Here is a 21383-nt window from a genome sequence, read left to right on the forward strand (position 1 = left end):
GGGGAGCTGGCAAAGACACACAAGAAAAATGATTCCTAGGATAAGCAGAAAGTTCAGAATCTGTGACTGCAGAACTGGTCCCTGGAAATCAGTTTCATTAGTAAGGCTACACAGAGGCCCAGTGTCCTCTTGGAAAATGAAAAAACTAGTAGCTTCCAACTCTTCCTGGTGTGCACCTGCACCCAGAGTGGGGCCACATGGAGGTCACTTCCGGTTGCAGCAACCATCTTTCCATTAGCAGTGCTCACCATGTTTCCTCTGTATGCAGATGCTTTCTTTTTTTCCATTTTTCTGCTCTTTTTATTTTTTATATTTTTAATTTTTTTGAGATAGGGTCTCACCGTGTCACCCAGGCTGGAGTGCAGTGTTATTATAGCTCACTGTAGCACTGACTTAACTGATCTTCCCACCTTAGCTTCCTGAGGATCTGGGACCACTGGTGCATGCCATGCTTGGCTAACATTTTCTATTGTGTTTTGTAGAGAGAAGGTTTCCCTATGTTGCTAGGCTGTTCTGAAACTCCTGGGCTCAAGTAATCTGTCTCTCTCAGTCTCCCAAAGTGTTGGAATTACACACGTGAGCCACCGTCCCTGGGCAGGAGACTCTTTCTAGGCACCATAAGCATACACAGATGAAGGAGAAGATAAGATCCCAATACTTGCAAAGACTGTAAAGGGACAGTCTAAGACACTCTAAAGGGACAGACAAATGCATTAAGTTATTACTCTTGCACAGAGAGACCCTAAACTAAAAAGGCTTTGAAGCAATCTAGAGTTTTTTAACAAATGGGTGAAGTTCAGAATGTTATCTTACAGACTAGTTTGTACTATTGTCTAAATATTTCTGATCTGTCATTTCCATTCACTTGAGCAGACTAGAATGCCTCCAAGGTGGACACTAGGATGAGAGAAGTGAGTTGTAAATCACACCATCTACTTTCTGTCTCACCCTTAACATGTGTAAGAGTCAAATCTGGTAAAAGTGACAATAAATTGCAGCACTGCCCAGTAGAACTTCAAACACCAAAATAGCGGCAAAACAAAAAAATACTGTCATGACAAAGTGGCAACCCAAGAGGTAAAAAGTATTTCTAATGAACAATGAGGGAGCTTGAGCTGTTTATGAGGGTGAAAGAAAAAGAAAGGCTGTGAAAGAAAATAATAATGTTTTGTTTGCAATTAATTCTTTTCTAGTTTACCAAAAGGATTTGACATGACTTAAAAGGCAAGTGCCAAGGAGGACTGCCAATGTAAATGTTACAGTTTGCAATCCATGTGGAGGGGACAAAGAAAGGAAGAGGGAACAAGTATTAGGGGAAGGTAAAAGGATTGCCCAGGGAGGCTGAGGAGAGGTGGCAATCAAACAAAGATTGTGCTGGAAATGGGAACAATAGGATGAGAAGCTGGAGTGACTGAAAGTGGGGATGCACAGATGTGACTGATAAACCATGGGTAAAGGAGAACCCAAGAGATGGGGAAGGAGTTTGTGATTCTTCCCCAAGGTCGAAGAAGTCAAGCCACACACAAGACAGCCATTCATTGAGTAAATCATACATTCACTTCAAATCACTGAGCATCGATCTAAATCAGGTACTCTTGACTGGTGTCTAGTTACAAGGAGATCTCAGTCTAAAAGGGTAAATCAAGCAGTATATTAACAGAGTTGATGAAAGGGATGTGTCAGAGCATTGTATATGTAGAAAACTGCATAGCTGGATGGCTTAAGGCAGAAGTGTATTTAAGTATGGTTTCCGACATGTTAACATGTGTTCTCACAAACTCAAACTTTAGTTCCAAAAACAGAACGTTGGTAATGATGGAAAAGAAAGTGGGGCATTTAAGCTGATGCTTAATAAGCATTTATAACACATGCCAGGCACTAGTTATAACCCGCTTATCAACATGAGTTCATTTAATCTGCATAACTTCCCTTTGAGATATATGTTGTTATTATTATCTCTAGTTTTAAAATAAGGATACTGAGGCACAGAAATGTTCACTTACTTCTTCATGTTCCCAGCTAGTGAGCAGTGGAGCTGGAATTGGGATCTAGGCATCTGGGTCCTGAGTTTGTCCTCTTAACCACAGACCTATGTGACCTCAGTATTTGTCATTCAACCTATATCAAATGAGTACCATGTATAGGACACTTTTCTGGGTGGCCTTGGGCTGATACAGTTTTCCTTCTTTGTGATGTATAGCTCCACAAAATAACTGTAGAGTGAGCTGAAAATGCAACATCTGGAGATAAGGGGAAGCCAGCCAAAACAGCTTGGGCTGTGTTCCAGTCCCCCATAAGAACAAGATGTCCTTCAACATTGTAGCCCAGCATGTCAGGTGTCCCCCAAGGTATAAAACCCAAGATGGGCCACCTTTGAGGTTCCCTCATCTGCAGTGCAAGTGGGGTATGCACAGTGAAGACCCCATCCACTCTGGGCAGCTTTCTGTACCATGGGGCACCAGCTCACAATGAATCGTAGGTGTCTGTTGTCCCTTGCTGCCTATGTGTGAATAACAAATCTGTTTCATATAACTTGTTTCATATGAGTGTATTCTCTCCCACTGGACTCAGACTAGTTGGTAACCAGTGCACAGTGGACCTGCATCACACCATTTGTTAACACTGTGTTAGGTCCTCAAGCTACAAGAGTGAGTAAAACATAGCAGGTTTCTGTCTTCATGGAGTCCATTTGCAAGTGTGAGTTGACAATAATTGTATTTGAGCCCAGAAATCTTAATAAGACTGGAAAGCTGTACTACTGCCCTCTTACCCTTGCCATGGCTGTGTCTCTCAATGACAGAGATAATCCGGGCCCCTCAGACAGCTGCTGCCACAACCTCTGTACTTGATGTTGGGCCCTGCAGTTGAAAGTACTTCAGTTAACCAGAGCAACTCCCAGGCACACAGAAGGCAAGCACTACAGCACATCTGAAGCTCCCGGCATGTTTGTGCAGGAAGGGTTTGTGGTTGGCAGTGCAGCCGGAAAAAGCCTGGGAAATATGTCCTGAAGCTGCATTTGTTAAGGACACTGTGTCTACACAGATATTATGCTTATGTGGCTTATGTTTGGAGGCCTGTTGAAGAATATGGGGGTTGTGAAGTTAAGTCCCCAGAGTCCCCTTTGATAAATACTTAACTGTCAATTAGTTGACTGTTGAACATTAGAACTAACGGTACTCTCAGATTTGAAAGTAGAGAAGGACATGGTTTGCTGGAAAAGAACAGGAAGAGATTTCTCTGGGGACTACTAAGTGACATATTGGAGGCCCAGGGGTAGGAGAGAGACCATTTGTCAAAGTAGTCACGTCTCTTGAGCACCTGCTGTTGTGATGGACAGTGAATCTTAATCCATATCAATACATTATTCCAGTGTCTGGTGACAAGTCTAAGATGCTTCATTTAGACACTGAATCAATGTGCTTGGGTCAGCCTGTCTCTATGACAGACCCTCTACACCCACCCTAGGCTAAATTCGTTCTAGAAACAAATCATGAGTAAGTCACAAAGAACTTACCAGCTTCAGACCACTTAGTGAGTCATCTTCCAGAGAAGAGTAAACACAGGATATTTCTATGTTCCAACAGTCGATAGGACGGTTGGAGCTAGAGGGAGCTTTAGAGCTAATTTAGTTTAATTAATCAATTTTACTGAAAACTAAGCTCCCAGGACTTTGGGTGGTTTCTCCAAGTTGATTCAGCAAGCACAGAGCAAAGCAAGAGCTGAGCCTCTACCCAAGTGGCCAACTCATCTCTGTCTAGCCTTCTTGGTTTTCCTTCCAAGGAATGAAAACATCAGACAGGGCAGATGTGGCCATTTCTACCAAGGATATTTTGTTTCTGAATGACGGTGACCAGAACCGGAGGCAACCCATGACGTGAGATATCCAAGACTCTTTAAATAAATTTAATACTTTAAACTTTCTATACCTTTAATAAATTCCAAATACTTCTCCTCCTTCATTGCTACAGCAAAACTCCAGTCCTTTCCCAGATGGTCTCCACCAAGGAAGAGGTAGTGAGACCAAATTTTGCTCTAGTTCAAATGACTATCATACTTTTAAAAATTTGTGGCTGTTCATGTTGAAATAAATTTATCTGAGGAAGGGGATGGGGTGAAGGCATTTCCTGGGTCACCTAAAGTTGGGCGACCTATGCAATTTACTCTCTACTGAGTCCTCAGTTCTCTTTGGCCAAACTCCAGCCATAATGTTTGTACTAAGAACTGCTGCTTTTCTATTCACCTGCACTCCTTTCTCTGAAACTACTGCCTGAAACAAATTTATTTCTATTAATTAGCTCTGACTTCTATTAATGCAATGAGCCCCTAGGAGCAGGTTTGTGCTTGTCCCACTTCCTTCAGCTGCCTCTTAGACCATGTCACCTTGGAGTCTTCTGCCATTCCCGTGCTGACCAACTGCCAGACTAGATAAGCAATTATGCAAGGTCTTACAGGCTTTTTAGGTTTTATAGGCAGCAATGTTAATCCCTACAGGGACTCCTCATGGCCACAAAATGTTAAAGAGTCAAAATAACATATAACTCAGACAAACCAGGATCACTGCCTAGCAGCATCTTTCTAAATTCTAAGGAAAATATTATAGTATTGTAAGTGCTTGCACATATGCAATAGTCATTAATATTTTGAATATTTTGGTGTCTAACCTGGAATTTTTCATTTGCAATATTAAATTATTAAATTGACCTGCCTCACAAGAAATGCTAAAGTCTGCTATTAATGATTGCAAAGTCACCTTAAATAATGAATTCATCCAAGAACAGAATGTTAATTAACAGGAGGAAAAATATGCTGGGTAGGGGATATGTTTAATGTTAAGAAAAAAAAACTGTTCTTAATTCTAGAAATGAAAAAGTCCATGATTTTCCTTAATGACATGGTGAATTCAGATGAGCATACAAATTCATTCAAAATAAATTGTAATTAGGAGGAAAAATGCCTGCTGTGATCATTAGTATGTGACTGCCATTGTAAAGAAAAATGAGTATCATTCTCTGAAATTAAATCAAACTTGAATCCAAACTAATTTGAATTAACACAGAAATAAGTTGTTAAAGAATCAATGAGTATACATTTTCTCACACTATTGATAGCCATTTTGTAAGATTTAAATTTCAGTGCATTTAAATTCCTCAAAAAGAAATTAAAATGAAATTGCATAATAATATTTAATTAATTATAACTAATAACCATGTGTCCCTCTTTAAACACAAGAAGTTATATTTGCTTGAAGTAAAAAGAGGTACTCTAGGAGTCTCGTTTTTTAATATATTTTTTACTGAATGAAAAATCAAGTCAGTCTTTCAAAATTCAGAAAGTGTTTGAGGTAATTCTGCCAAGGCATAATGGAGTTCATCTTTCCTTTAGGACAAAAACGAGTTTCTTACAGATGGTAGAGGAATTCATCACAAGATACTAATTTTTTCTCCAGCATTTTCAAAAAAGTAGAGATGAAAAGAAAATAAAGGTACTATTACTTCCTAAGAAGCCCCCAAACCTAAATTATTTTGCCTACTTTCTACCTTGGGGTACCTAAGTAACCCTACTAATAAAACATTCTATCTTCAGTTATTTTTAAATAAGATTTTGATTTCCAGAATAAAACATCAACCTCCTCAAAGAAGTTAGATGAAGAAGTTTTATAGTCATTTCAATTTTCTAAATCAAATGCAGACACTGTAAACCCCAAAGGAAATTCTCACTCAAAGACTCAGAACTCCCTAATTCCATGGGCTTTCCAAGAAACAACCAGAAAAGCATCAGCAATTGCTCAAATTTAATTTGAAACTAATGAAAGAGCCTACTTGTGTAAAAATGCTGCTTTCTAAATGATTTTTGAGAAACAATATTGACTCTGATTTAGTCATTTAGGGAGTACACTGACTTGGCAGAAACTCAATCCACCTACTGCTAAAATAAATAGGCCTCTTCTACAGACTGAAGGAGTCAAATGGTTGAAGGGGAAAGATAAATAATTTTACAATTTTAACCATAAAGCTATTTTCCTTCAAGAAGCGTCATGCATTGTTTCAGTTGACTGTTACCACTAGGATTTGCAAAATAATGAATCATTCTTTTAACTTAGTAAATAGAATAAAATCTGTCTTCTAGCACTTACAGGCAGCTTAAAGAATTAAATCACATCTCATTCTATTATACCTAATAAAGCTTAATTTTAGCCATATTGTGACTCTCTTGGCAAAGTACCATGCAATACAATTTGGCAGGAAGATGTGTGTATATGTACAGCAGATTTAATATCTAAAAATGATTTCTGCAATTAGAAATAATTACGTAAAATTTGTCTGAATGTCAAAAAGTTTTCTGAATTTCATTCATTTCATATAGCCAATTAGAAAATAAATATCAACTAGTCATTTTCCTAATGATAAAGAGTAACAGCACTATAGGCAAAGATAGAACAACAATCTTCAGGAGAAAAACGAAGGCAAAACAAGTGAAGTACACACACAATTTTAGAAAGAAGCCAAAATCAAGAGCCACCAATTATATAATTAAGGAAAAAATACAGCAGCCTTCAGTCATATATTCATCTGTTTCTATTATCACACGTTCTCTCCTCTGTCCCCCTTTTGAAACTTATTTTCGGATTATTTCTCATACTTTTAGCTGAGATAAAAGAGGGGCATGGAGAAGATGGAAAGAACAAGAGCTGATCTAAATTACATCTTGTACAGTTCACAAAGTGAGAAGCACCATTATGGATGAGACAGAAGTGAAAGGGGGTAAGTGAGAGATGGGGAAATGTTCGGGAAAAGACAAAAAGTGAAAAGGCAGAGAGGCAAGTAAAATGAAAGCTTTATCTCCAGAGATTTCAAGGGCAGAAATATGCAATGTGAGGGAAGGGCAGCTTTCAAAAGGTCCAAGAGTCCTCTTCACACCCAGCACTTTGGAACATAAAATTCATTTTTTTTTCCATAGAACCTATAACAACAGCTAAATGAAAGCAAGTCTTCCCAGGAATGACCACAAATGCCTATTTAATTGAATAATGTTGGTATTAATAGCTAATATGCATTGATAACCCACTTGGCTCTAGGCACTACACTAATTGCTTTAACGTGATTTCTCATTTACTCATCATAACCACTCAGGTATGTACAATTATCATTTCCATTTTACAGATAAGATAAATGAAGCTAAGTTATTTGTCTCAAATTACAAGGCTAACAAGTGACAAACTCAAGGCTTCTTAAATGTCCATATCCTTTAATACTACACTCTACAATAATTTTGCATTTGCAAGAAAAATTATAATAGTAAAGTCTGCTGTTATAGTAATAATTACCTAGGAAAAATATAAGTGACCATTTTGTCTGCTTCCAAAAAAATATTTGAGGTGAGATAAAATAGAAAAAAATCGGTTTAAAAATATAGCCAGTAGAAGCTAAACCTTAGGAAAGGTAAGTGTTGTTAAAGAAAAAGAAGCTTGGTGAGTATTTTTGTGGTAATTCTGAAAGATACTTAAGATTATTTCTAAAGTCTTAGAAAGTGGATGAAATTTGTTTATAATGACTATTTTCATTTTAACATTTACTTTTAGGGTCATTCCTAAAAACATTTAAAAGGTTCACTATAAGTACCCCTCCTCTTCAAGTTTTGCTTAAAGGGCAAAGAATAACTCAAAAAAAATTAAGGTAAATTTGAAACTGGGAAGGAGTGGCAACTGAGTGCAAAGGTCACCTTCCACTAGGTACAAATACAGTCATGTGTCACATAATGACATTTTCCTCAAGGACAGACTGAATAGACAACTGTTCCCATAAGATTATAATGGACCTAAAAATTCCTGTTACCTAATGACATCATAGTCATCCTAATGTCATAGTGCAATGCACTACTTACATTTGTGGTGGTGCTGGTATAAACATATCTGTGGTGCTGCTGGTCATGCAAAAGTATAGCACATATAATTATGTACAATATACAATACTTGATACTAAATGATTGTATGACTGGTTTGTACATTTACTATACTACACTTTTTATTGTTAGAGTGTACTCCTTCTTCTAATAAAAATAATTAACTGTAAAACAGCCTCAGGCAGGTCCTTCAGGAGGTATTCCAGAAGAAGTCATTGTTAACAGAGGAGATGGCAGCTTCCTGTGTGTTACTGCCCCTAAAGATCTTCCAGTGGGACAAGATGTGGAGGTGGAAGACAGTGATATTAATGATCCTTACCCTGTGTAGGCCTTGGCTAATGTGTGTGTGTGTCTTAGTTTTTAACAAAAAAGTTTAAAAGTATAACATTAAAAATAAAAAATTTAAAAATTTAAAATGGAAAAAAGCTTACAGAAAGGATAAGATGAAAGAAAATATTGTGCAGTTTACAATTGTGTTTCTGTCTTAAGTGTAACAACAGAGTTAAAAGTTTTTGAAAACTGAGAAGTTTATGAAGTACAAAAGTTAAATTACAATAAGATTAATGTATTATTGAAAAGAGAAATTTTAAAAATTCAGTGTAGCATAAGTACACAGTGTTTACAAAGTCTATGCTTTATACTATAAAGTCTACAGTAGTGTACAGTAACATTCCAGGCCTTCGCATTCACTCAGTCCTCACTCACTGATTCACCCAGAGCAATTTCAACTCCTGTCAGCCCAATTCATGCAAATGCTCTACCTAGATGTACTGGGTTTTAATCTTTTACACTGTATTTTTACTGTACCTTTTCTATGTTTAGATATACAAATACTTACCACCCTATTAGAATTGCCTTCAGTATTCAGCATAGTAACATGCAGAGCAGGTTTGTAGCCTGTGAGCATTAGGCCATACCATATAGCCTTCTTGTCAGTGGACTATCCCAACTAAATTTGTGTAAGTACATTCTATAATGTACAAAGACAAGATCACCTAACAAAGCATTTCTTAGAAGGAACCTCCCCGTTCAGCACTGTATTAGTCCATTCCCATGCTGCTATGAAGAAATACCTGAGACTGGGTAATTGATAAAGGAAAGATTTATAACTGATTCACAGTTCTTCAGAGCTGGGGAGGGCTCAGGAAACTTACAATCATGGAAGAAGGGGAAGCAATCATGTCTTCTTCACATGGCAGCAACAAGGAGGAGTGCAGAGTGTAGGGGGAAAAGCCCCTTATAAAACCATCAGATCTCATGAGAACTCACTCACTATCACAAGAACAGAATTGAGGTAACCACCACCCATAAGATCTCAATTACCTCCCATTGAGTCCTTCCCACAACATGTGGAAATTATGGGAAACAAAATTTAAGATTTGATTTGGGCGGGAACATAGTCAAACCATATCATTCTACCCTGGCCCCACTCAAATCTCATGTCTTCACATTTCAAAACACAATCATGCCTTCCCAAAAGTTCCTCAAAGTCTTAACTCATTCCAGCATTAACCCAAAAGTCCAAGTCCAAAGCCTCATCTCAGACAAGGCAAGTCCCTTCCAGCTATGAGCCAATAAAATCAAAAGCAAGTTAGTTACTTCCTAGATACAATGAGGATACAGGCATTGGGTACATATACCCATTGCAAAAGGGAAAAATTGGCCAAAATGAAGGGGCTACAGGTCCCAGGCAAATCTGAAATTCACAGGAGTAGTCAAATCTTAAAGCTCCAAAATGATCACCTTTGACTCCATGTCTCATAACCAGGTCATGCTGAAGCAAGAGGTCTCATGGCCTTGGGCAACTCAGCCCCTGTGACTTCGCAGGGTACAGTCCCCCTCCTGGCTGCCTTCATAGGCTGGCATTGAATGTCTGCAGCTTTTCCAGGTGCAGAGAACAGGAAGGCTCATGGGATCCAGTAGGTCACAAGCAGTGCAAGCTGTTGGTGAATCTACCATTCTGGGGTCTGGAGAATGGTGGCCCTCTTCTCACAGTTCCACGAGGCAGTGCCCTGGTGAGGACTCTGTGTAAGAGGTCCAACCCTACATTTCCCTTCTGCACTGCCTTAGCAGAAGTTCTTCATGAGGGTTCTACCCCTGCAGAAAACTTCTGCCTGGACATTCAGGTCTTTTCATATATCCTCTGAAATCTAAGTAGAGGTTCCCAAACCTCAATTCTTGACTTCTGTGCACCCAAAGGCCCAACACCACATATAAGTCACCAAGTCTTGGAGCTTCGACCCTCTGAAACAACAGTCTGAGCTATATATTGGCCCCTTTTAGCCATGGCTGGAGCTGAAGCAGCTGGGATGCAGGGCACCATGTTCAAGGCTGCATTGAGCAGGGGTGCCCTGGACCCAGTTGACAAAGTCATTTTTCCTTCCTAGGCCTCCATGGCCTGTGATGGGAGAGGCTGCTGCAAAGGTCTTGGTGATTAACTTTTGGCTCCTTGTTATTTATGCAAATTTCTGCAACTGGCTTGAATTTCTTACCCCAAAATGAGGTTTTCTTTTCTATCACATCGTCAGGCTGCAAATTTTCCAAAATTTTGTGCTCTGCTTTCTCCTGAATGCTTTGTTGCTTAATAATTTCTTCCACTAGATACCCTAAATCATCTCTCTCAAGTTCAAACTTCCACAGATCTCTAGGGCAGAAGCAAAATGCCATCAGTCTCTTTGCATAGCAAGAGTGCCCTTTACTCCAGTTCCCAAAAAGATCTTCATCTCCATCTGAGACCACCTCAGCCTGGACTTTGTTGTCCATATTACTATTAGCATTTTGGTCAAAGCCATTCAACAAGTCTCTAGAAAGTTCCAAACTTTCCTATATTTTCCTATCTTCTGAGCCCTCCAAGCCTCTAGGAGTTCCAAACTTTCCTACATCTTCCTATCCTCTTCTGAGCCCTCCAAACTGTTCCAACGTCCTCAAAAGTCACTTCCACATTTTCAGGTACCTTTACAGCAGCACCCCACTCTCAGCAGTACCAGTTTATTGTATTGGTCCATTCTCAATGCTGCTATGAAGAAATGCTGCTATGAAGAAATACCCAAGACTGGGTAATTTATAAAGGAAAGAGGTTTAATTGACTCACAGATCTGCAGGGCTGGGGAGGCCTCAGGAAACTTATAATCATGGGGGCAGGGGAAGCAAATGTGTCCTTCACATGGCAGCAGCAATGAGAAATGCAAAGCAAGGACGGGGGAAAAACCCTTATAAAACCAATAGATTTCATGATAACTCACTCACTATCATGAGAACAGTATGGAGGTAACCACCTCCATGGTTCAATTACCTCCCACCAGGTCCCTCCCATGATACTTGGGGATTATGGGAACTACAATTCAAGATAAGATTTGGGTGGGGACAGAGCCAAACCATATCAAGCACCTAATTTCTCTACAACGTAAGTAGCACAAATTCTTTCTTCTTATCAACTAAGAAAGGCCAGAGGTGGCAATAACATATTCCTAAGGCTAATGATCAAGAATTCGAAGGGAGAAGGATGTTTAAAAAATACAAAAGCATGGTTGAGATATGTATGTCTGAGGGAAGAGAAAGGGAACAGGAAGATCTGGTAAGAAAGAGATGAGGAAAAGCAGAGCTGGGTCTCACAGACTTCAGTTCAGGTCACAAGATGCCCTTTTAGCCCACAGGGGGAATCAAGCACAACAGACCTTCACCTGTGTTCCTTCACAAGGTAGGTACTCCAACCTAAAAGTGTATGAACAGAAATCTGTAGTAATGATAGCAAGAAAAAGAAATCCACATTCTCTAAAATAACACACTTCTCTAAGAATGACATCGCAAATGCCAAAGCTTAAACCTCTTTCTAAGGGACTGAAAACAAAGCAGACAAGGTCTAAGTAAGAACTTTGTGTTCTAAAATAAATATGTGATAATGAAGGCATCATTGTAGCTGGCATCATTGTTAACATATGCTTCTTTAAATCTGCAAATCATTTTAGACTAAACAAGTTAATTCGACTTCAAAGGAAGGCTCATGGGATTCATTAGGTCCTGAGTAGTGACAGGAACAAGACCCCACAGAATTTTTAAAATGCAGACTAGTTCATTCTTCTGTATGAGGAAATGCATAATCTCTTTACTGAAAAACTGAATGAAAGAGCCGTCCTCCCAGGTGCATTCACATATTACAAGTCCTACTTGTATAGCCCTTCGTTATGTCAGAAACAGTATTCTAAATTAGTAGCTTCCAACCTGTCTAAACCAATGGAACCTAACATAGACCCAAGTCAGAGGGACTGGGTCAAAATTGAGAACAGGGTAGCAGAGAGCACAAGGATTTATACTTTATAAAGCATTTGTGACTACCAGGTTGGGGAGTCACTCTTCTGAATAATTCATGGAGTATAATTTTGACAAGTCAATTGGCAAAATACTCTCATTTAAAAACCATTAAACTGAGAGTCTACTACTACTTCTGTGAACTGTGCAAATCTCTTAGCAACTGAACTTCAACAAAATAAACAGAATATGGTATACAGTGTTTCTCACCTATGTTTTATGATCTTCTCCCTAAGAAATTTTTGTAAACATTTTTTCCTAATTGTCCCTTCCTCCCTTATGACATTTTCATAATACAAATATGCTTTATATCTGCATATGTGCCATATGTGCATTTGTGCTTTATATATAATAAGTGCAATATTTTATTTAACCCTAAGAACTAATTTTTGTCTGCTTGGGGATGTCATCACCTCGACTGAGAATGCATGGACTAGATCACATATTGAACTCTTGATGTACTAAGCAACATACAAGTATAGTCTAATTTAACTAAGAAGAAAATTCTATGAGATGAGTACTACTAGTATCTCCAGTTTTCAATGAGACAACTAAAGCTTTTTTTTTAATTTGCTCAAGATTTTATGATTCATAAACGACTGAGGCAAGACTTGAACTCAGAGAGTGTGATGCTAGTTTTTCCTCTTTATCACCATGTTTGACTCTTCCAGGTTAAGGATTTGAAACTCTTGGATTTGTTGCACGTTTCCATAGCTATAGACTGAAATCTATCTTTTTAATTTGACTACGGTGCATCTCAACACCTGTGTATTGCTTGTAGTTAAAATCATGTAGTTATATGCTGGTATTTTTATTGTAATGAGTGCGAGATAATACTTTAGCTAAAAAGATACACTATTTTCTGGTAGCATTCTAGTGCATGAGGAGAATGTGGAAACTTAAAAACTACTGATATACTGTAGAATTTTATGTTTGCTTAAATAGCAGACATGTTATAAAAAGTTGTCTTAAGTTATATATGCCTAAATTTTTCACATATATGTATATCATCAGAAGAAACAGGTTATAAAATGAAAGGGACAATGATTTACATTTTAAAATCTTTAATTGTCTTCTATGAAGTTTTAATTTGAGAGGAAAAGCATCGAAAATAATAAGATAATAATTATTTCATTCAAAAATGAAATTAGATGATTTTACACTGAAAGCAGCATGAATATATTTGGAGGTTCCTAAATGCAAATAAACACTGATTTCAAAAGTGTTCTAAAAGGATAGGTAAAATGAATTTTTCAAAGTAATATAGTTTTTTAATAACATAAGAACTACAGGTGCAGAAATCTTTTTTTTTAGCATTTATATTTTATTAATTGAGGTTCTCTAACAAATACCGTTTTGTTCAAATCAATGAAGCCCACAGATAAGACATACTTATTATGGCTAATATTTGGCAGTGTGGGGGGATCTCAGTGGACAGTAGCCATGGCTTTTCAGATAATATTCCTACCTCTGGCAGCTCAAGGTCTTTACAGTAACGAACACAATTTGGTGCAAAAGTCAGAAAGCCTTTAGGGGCTCCCTAATAGAGGGTACAGATAATGGCAAGGCTGGTAAGGCACTTCATCTGAGAACCATCAGCGTTACCTATCCAGAACCATCCTGCCTCCAATCAGGCCCAGTAGAATCCAAACAGGACAAGACTCCTATTACAACCATTCCTGCTTTCTGATATATTAATATTTCTTATCCTGGGAACAAAGATAAGACTACATCTTGTAGGCCACCAGGTTATTACCAACTATGGCCTCTCTTCTTAACATTCATTGTCAACTAATTAAATCAGACTTCTTTCATCTACAGTTATTGTAGTTTATATCTGTGATAATAAAAAGCTCACATATACTGCTATATTTTTGGAAAAAAGAGGCTTCTCCTTTTCTGAGTTACCATTTGCATGATCTAAGGAGGTTTTATGTCTCAAACAATAGCCAACTAGATCCTAAGGAAAATAACAGACTACTCTTCTCCTCAGAGCTATGCTCTCGAATCTTAGAATGAATGAAATATTAATTATATCTTATAATAATATTCTACTTTTACAAATGAGAAAATCAAGGCCTAGAGTGGTCATATGACTTTCTCAAGATCAACAGAGAGTGTAAAAATCAATCTAAAATTCCCTGTCCTGATGCTTCTTGTACTCATTTGTATTGCCTCTAGTTAAAAATTATAATAAAAGATAAAATCCTTGATTCATTCATACCTCAATCCCTTCAGTACTTCACATCTATTCATTTTATTCTGCAGTGACGATGTTCTTCTCCATAAAATGGACATTTTTTTTCTTCTCCCCAATTATGTTGCTAATACCCTGTAGTTAGAACTAGATCATCTATTTCCACCAGATAGTCATTAATAGCATGTTCTTACCCACCAATAAAAATAATATAGGACTTTTTTGTCAATACACAGTTTGAAAGAAGCATTCTACCTACAATGGGAGGCCTGTGAAGACTATGTAGATATTTAAATAAGAACACATAGATTCAGTTAATTTCCCCTATGATACTGAGTCTGCAAGATCAGGCACTGTATCTGTCTGGCTGGCCATTTTAACTCAAGCCTCTCTGATACTGACAACCAGCACTCAAGAAATATTGCATAAATACATAAATAAATTAATGTGGTTATATGAATTCAATTCTAAATGAAATACTAAATAAAAGAGGGAAAAGTTAGTAGCAACAATTTGATGTATATTTGAGAGTATAACACTGCCTAAAAATCCTAATATACTGGATCTCAATAGGGTTGTACAGGTCAAGTTTGCAAAAGTTCACCTTATGAAGGGAGCAGGTAGGGGCTAAAATCCAGCCTATTCTCTTTTTTTCAAGCTATTCCCTCTAGTTATGCCCCAAAAGGCACTTCTTTCTATTACTTCCACCCAGAGGAATGATGTTTTAATTCAAATGATGACTCCGTTTAAGCTGTCTGTTGCCTTGTCCATGTGCAATCTTAAAACATAAGTACCTGTAGAGTCAGGTTGGTTTAAAAGTTCCATCTTGAAATTAGAAGGCATCCCTATAGCCATAAAGTCTTATGAATTGCTTTAAAGATAATCAAAAACTGGAAAAAAAGACACCAGGCAGTACAACAGAAATAGGTACAAATCAAAAAAATTCAGATGATTGATTAAAAAAAAGATCCCAAACCAATGAAAATATAATATATGGAAGAACTATATATAAGCAACAGATTCTTATCATCTGAGATTAACCAGTGCAGGTTATTAGAAATAAGATACTAAGATTCAGAATGAAAAATGACTAGTGGAAATAAGAGCAAGGTTAATAGAGGCATGTACGAAAGGTCAGCATGTTAAATTTACTTGCTAATGATACCAAAGTCCAAAAACTTAAATAGACACAGTGTGAAAGTGCCCACATTAGGCCACTTACCTTTTGTAACCTCTTAGCAATAAGCAGTGTAATGTTAAAAGGTAATAATACATTCTTCATAAAAGGAAATATTCTGGAAGCAGAAAGCACCTCCTTCACACAGATCACTGTCAAATAAGACATGCCAGCTGAGCTGTAACTGGAATAAAAGCGTCGAACTCCTAAATCCCTCCTTTCCACCGCACTGCCTGCTTCCTCAAGGCAAAGCAGTTATTACTAGCCAGGTTTTTTCTAGGCACTGTTACAAAGTCCCAGAGAGGAGACTGCATGATTCCACATTTTGGTGGGCTTATAATTTGACTGGAAGAATTATATTTACACACAAAAAAACTGGGGACTATAATAAAACAGGCATGAAATTAGGCATCCATTTGTATAGTACCAATTATATATGAGGTAGGTATTCACAGAAGAAAAAGATCAGGCAGGGTATTCACAGAAGAAAAAGATGGTGAGAGATTCTGAAAAAGCCTAGGATAGCCTGGGCACAATTGTGAATTATGCAATGCCTTCTCTGTTTTATTCTGGTGACTTATTTTTAAAGTCCCTCGTATGCAGGATACCCTTATAGCCTTTTGGCCAATTATACAAACTTTGGTAGGATGCTAGATTTTTTCTTTTCCCATAACCATTCAAGGTTAGTTCAACATTGAAATATCTGTTAATGTAACTTACTGCATGAATAGATTGAGGGAGGAAATTTAGGAACTCAGTAAGTGTGTGTATGCCTGTGTGTATACATTCCACAGCCATTAACAATCAAATATACAAATCTTCAAAAACAAATAAGAAAACAATTGCCCTTCCTTAATAAATATCATATAACATAAATAACAAGTCATAATTAGAATTGTAAAACCCTAAATATTTAAGTTAGAAGGAAGGTAGAGATAACAGTGAACATACTATAACCTAATGTTGTGCTGGATTTCCTACCTAGTGTGATAACATGAAAAAGACATAAAAGGTATAAATATTGAGAAAAGATAAATATTACTGCTCATATGATTATTATCCAAAAAATTTGATAATATCAAATAAAAACTGTAAGAATGCTTACGATAGTATAATAGACAAGATTTTAGGTATAAGCTTTAATTTCTCAAAGTCTTTGTGCTATGGTTTAAATGCCCACACCCCTCCAAAGAAAAAAAAATCTAATGTTGAAATTTGATTGCCATCGTGATGGCACTGGGAAGTGTTACCTTTAAGAAGTGTTTTTATCAGAAGGACTCCTCCCTCATGAATGAACTAATGTCATTATCACAGGAATGAATGGTTACTTATCTAGAGAGTGGGTTTGCCCTCTCTTGGGCTCATTCTCTCTCTGTCCTTCTGCCATGTGATACCTTCTGCCATGTTATAACACAGCAAGAAGGCTCTCACTAGATTCCAGCACCTTGATCAGCCTCCAGAAATGTGAGCCAATAAATTTCTGTCTATTATAAATTACACAGTATGTGGTATCCTGTTACAGCTGCAGGAGAGACTAAGACACTACTTTTATATTATTCTTTTTTTTAAGTCATCTGCTACATTTTGTAGCAATTATTTTTGGTTAAAGAATGTTGTTGAAATATTGTTCATCAAAGTATCGAGTGTCATATGTAAAAACAACTATATTTGGGAAGTTTTTAGTAATAAACCAACGGCTTGATCTCCATTAAAATTTGATTTCATCATATCTACTATGTGAATATTTAGGAGACAAAGGTGACAGCAAAACAACATTAAATGTAACTTCTAGACTGTAACAGTGAGTGCCGGGGTGGGACACTGGAGGTAGGCTGCCCCAGGGGAGGAATATTTTATCATTGATTTATTAAGAATTGCTGGCACAAGGTGATAACTAAATGTGATTGTTTTGTTTTTTATCTTGACGTTACACATAAGAAGTTACACACTCACACACAAGGGCATGGAAGTCCCATGTACCTTTCACTAAGTTTCTCCCATGGTAACATCTTGCACAACCAGAGTACAATATCAAAACCAGGAAATTGACATTGATACAATCTACAGAGCTTACCCAGATTTCACCTGTTTTGCATGCATTCATGTGTGTGAGTGTGTCTGTGTATGCATGTGTGTTTTATGCAATTTTATCATCTGTGCTGATTCATGTAACCAGCACCTTAATCAAGCTACAGAGCTGCTCTATTACTACAAGACTTGTTTCTGCTACCTTTTATAGCAACATCTGTCCCCTCTCATCACTAACCTCTGGTACCTACTAATCTGTTCTCTATTTTTTCTGATTTTTTAGTTTTGTTTATGAATTCTCTACAGAAGATGCACCCTTATCCCTGCCCTCAGGCTTGTAGCCTTTGTTTATTGCTGGCATTGACATACCCTTGGTTTACCACAGGGCTATGGTAATGCTCAGAGAAATCTGGCATCTCCTGTCACTCAACTAAATCTCAAACCGTTGCCTTGACCAATACATCTCTGAATCATCTGGCCCTGGTAAGGGACCAGCTCTCAGACTCTCTTCCTGCCTCTCTCCCCTGCTTCACACTCCTCCACGTGAGAAACCTTCTTCGGGGAACATTCCAGGCATCCTGTTGCCTATGGCTTTGCACTTGTTTACTCCTCTGTCTGGAACACTCCTTTCCCAAAGAGATACAGTCTCACTTCCTTACTTTACTTAAGTTTCTACCTAAATAACACCTGTTGAGATGGAACTTTTACTGACTTTCCTATTTGAAGCAGTACACCTACTCATTCCTTTATTACCATTTATTTGAAGCTCTTACTCATTCCGTTATTACTATTTATTCTCTAAGCCTGCTTAATTTTTCTTCATTGCATCTATCAGACTTAGATATTCATTTGTTTGTTAAATAATCCACTCTCTCTCGCTTTCCATCAGAACATTAATACTACTATAAAGACTTTGACTGATTTGTTTATTGCTATATTCCAAGTATGGAAAACAGTTCTTAACATAAAATGAATACTCAATGAATATTTGTTTGCTGAATCAATTACCCTTAGTGATCTTAAAAATAAACTCTAAAAGGCAAGACTTCAATTATTTCTTACCCAGTTGGCAAAAATTAAAAATAATGAAAATATTTAGAACTGGCAAGAAAATGAAGAAACTGGCTGGCTTAGACACTGTTAGTGAAATTTAAATGACACAGAATTTTTGGAAGAAATTTTGGTGGTATCTGTCAAAATTTGGAATGTACAAATCCAACAATCCCATTTCAAGGAATCATATTAAGATACTGACAGTTGAACAAAGGTATAGAAAGATGTTCCTCTCAACATTATTTGAGGATAGCTGGATGTTGTATACATTGTTTGCTATAAGAAAAAAATGCTAAATGTCTTTCTAAAGAGAAATGATTAAACTTTCTGAAGTAATCCATATCATGGATATTAAGCAATTGTTATGAAGAAGGATATACATAAATACTATTTTGGAAAAATCAAGTGACAAAGGAAGTTTTAAAAAAATATTCTGGATGTATATCTAAATATCAGTATCTGGTGTGTGTGTGTGTGTGTGTGTGTGTGTGTGTACATGCACACACTTTAGAACAAAAAGTATTTATGCCAATTCATTTATAATAACTACCCCTGATATTCTTAAGACAGACAACATTCAATGTTCAACAGAATGCTGAATGAAAATTTTTTTAAACATTTGCATTACATATCTCTCTATAAATTTTTATAATAACACATTTCTTTTATTAGTAATAACCAATTAGAATAATTAAAAATTGAATGGAAGATAGTCTCATTAAACTAATTCAGATTAAAGTGTCATTGATATAAAATATCATAAAGTATTTGACATAATGTGTTATCTTCTCACTAGGGACACTTGTATTTAAAGATCTTTTTTTTTAAGCTAAAGGAATAAATTGCCAATGGCAGAATCTCAGCAAGAATATTTCTTCTATGAAGGGATTCCTGGAGCATCTCACAGTGAAACAGGAGGGCAAATGTGATAGCTACATCAATCAACAGGCAGTCTGCAGGAATCGCTAATTCTCCTGCCATCCAAAAATCCTACCCCAATATCTGGCAAACTACTTAAGGGCTTGGTGTGGAGAGTTTAAGATTTCATAGCTAGAAATCAAATGACTAAATATAGATAGAAAAAAAAAAACCCTCTACTTTCTCCTTCTTTGTAATCTTCTTAGTACCATGTGCCTACTTTGATTGGGCAACCTTGAGGTTCCACTGAAGCACTGGTCAGTGAGTAGATTTGTATCTGTATCACATTGACTCTCTAGCACATCCAAATTGCCTCAGAAATATGTTCTTTTAGATCCAGAGTAGCAGATCTTTTTATTACTTAGTTTTTTTCAGAGATAAATTTATTAGCCAAAGAATTTCTCAGATGTTCATCTAAAAGAATGGAGATGACTAAGTGCAATCCAGCTAACATTTGTTGAAAATTATTCCAGGCACATACTCTACTGACCTCCAATCAACAGCAACATGTCCATACAGTAGCGGCTGCATTAACACAGCAGTTAACACTCATCAGATAAGTACAGAATTTACTTCAAGCCAACAATGAAAGGAAAGAGAAAAACCAATATAAAACTGGAGAACAGAATGTTGAATGATGGAACAGAAAAAAAATCAATAACGGAAGGTGTGCTCAGTAATACATAGGAATAAATATTTGGGAACAGTATGGAAAATAACATAATCATACCACCTTACAGAATGAAACTAGAAATACAACAAAAGGAGGTAAATCAGATATTGCAAATGACACCAAGACTTGCTGAGCTGGAGAGTTCAAGTAGAACATACGATTGAATACACACGATTGTATTCAAAAGAAACAAATTTGATATTAAAAAGGAAACAGGAACATACTTTAATTTGCAAAACTCTCAGAATACAGCGGTTTCCCACAAATTTTCTTGTTAAATGTCATATCTATGCTCACCTTCTTGGAAATCAGGGAATCTAAACATGTGGTGGGTAGCTCAGGAGAAAAACAAAACAAGAGATAGATGAAGAGAAGTAATCTTTGGAGAGAATGATAAACCCACCCAATCTTCTGGAGAACATGGACAACACATTGTTATTCTAGACTGAAATTCCATCACAATCCTCTATAATGATTTAAATACTCCAGCTTTACAGAAGAAGATATACAATGAGCACATAGAAGATTTCAACATCATTAGTCACCAGAGAAATGCAAATTTAAACCACAAGGAGAAACCACCATATACTCACCCAAATAGCCAAGAGTAAAGAGACTGAAACACCAAATATTGTTAGGAATATAAAACAACCAGAACCTCATATGCACAGACAGCTGGCAGGTGCATAAAGTGGTATAATCTATTTGGATATTTTTATTCAAATTATATTCCAGAAATTCTATCAAATTATTACCCAGCAATTTAATTCTCAATTATTTACTCAGTATAAATGAAAGAATTTTTTCACAAACACCTTCATATTCCAAAAATTCCAAAAAATATTCATCATGCCTTAGCACTTTGAGAGGTTGAGGCAGAAAGGTCACTTGAGGTCAGGACATTGAGACCAGCCTGGGCAACATAATAGGATCCTATCTGTACAGAAGAAATATTTTTTAAAAATTAACCAGGCATGGTGGTGCTCAGCTATTTGGGAGGCTGAGGAGGGAGGATTACTTGAGCCTGGGAGGTTGAGGCTGCAGTGAACCATGATTGCACCACTGGAATCCAGTCTGAGCAACAGAGTGAGACCCTATCTCAAAAAAATAATGTTCATTATTGCATTATAAAT

General features: G+C 37.0%; 1 protein-coding gene across 1 annotated transcript in view; it reads right to left on the bottom strand.

Annotated features, from left to right (window-relative positions):
- The window catches only part of THSD7B (thrombospondin type 1 domain containing 7B), a 1057843-nt gene that overhangs the window by 466330 nt on the left and 570130 nt on the right, over positions 1 to 21383 (bottom strand). The gene's annotated exons all lie outside the window — the stretch shown is intronic.

The sequence above is a fragment of the Aotus nancymaae genome, unplaced genomic scaffold (genome assembly GCF_030222135.1).
Source record: "Aotus nancymaae isolate 86718 unplaced genomic scaffold, 86718_ANA_hifiasm-v0.15.2.pri h1tg000029l, whole genome shotgun sequence".
In the NCBI taxonomy this organism is placed as follows: Eukaryota; Metazoa; Chordata; class Mammalia; order Primates; family Aotidae; genus Aotus; species Aotus nancymaae.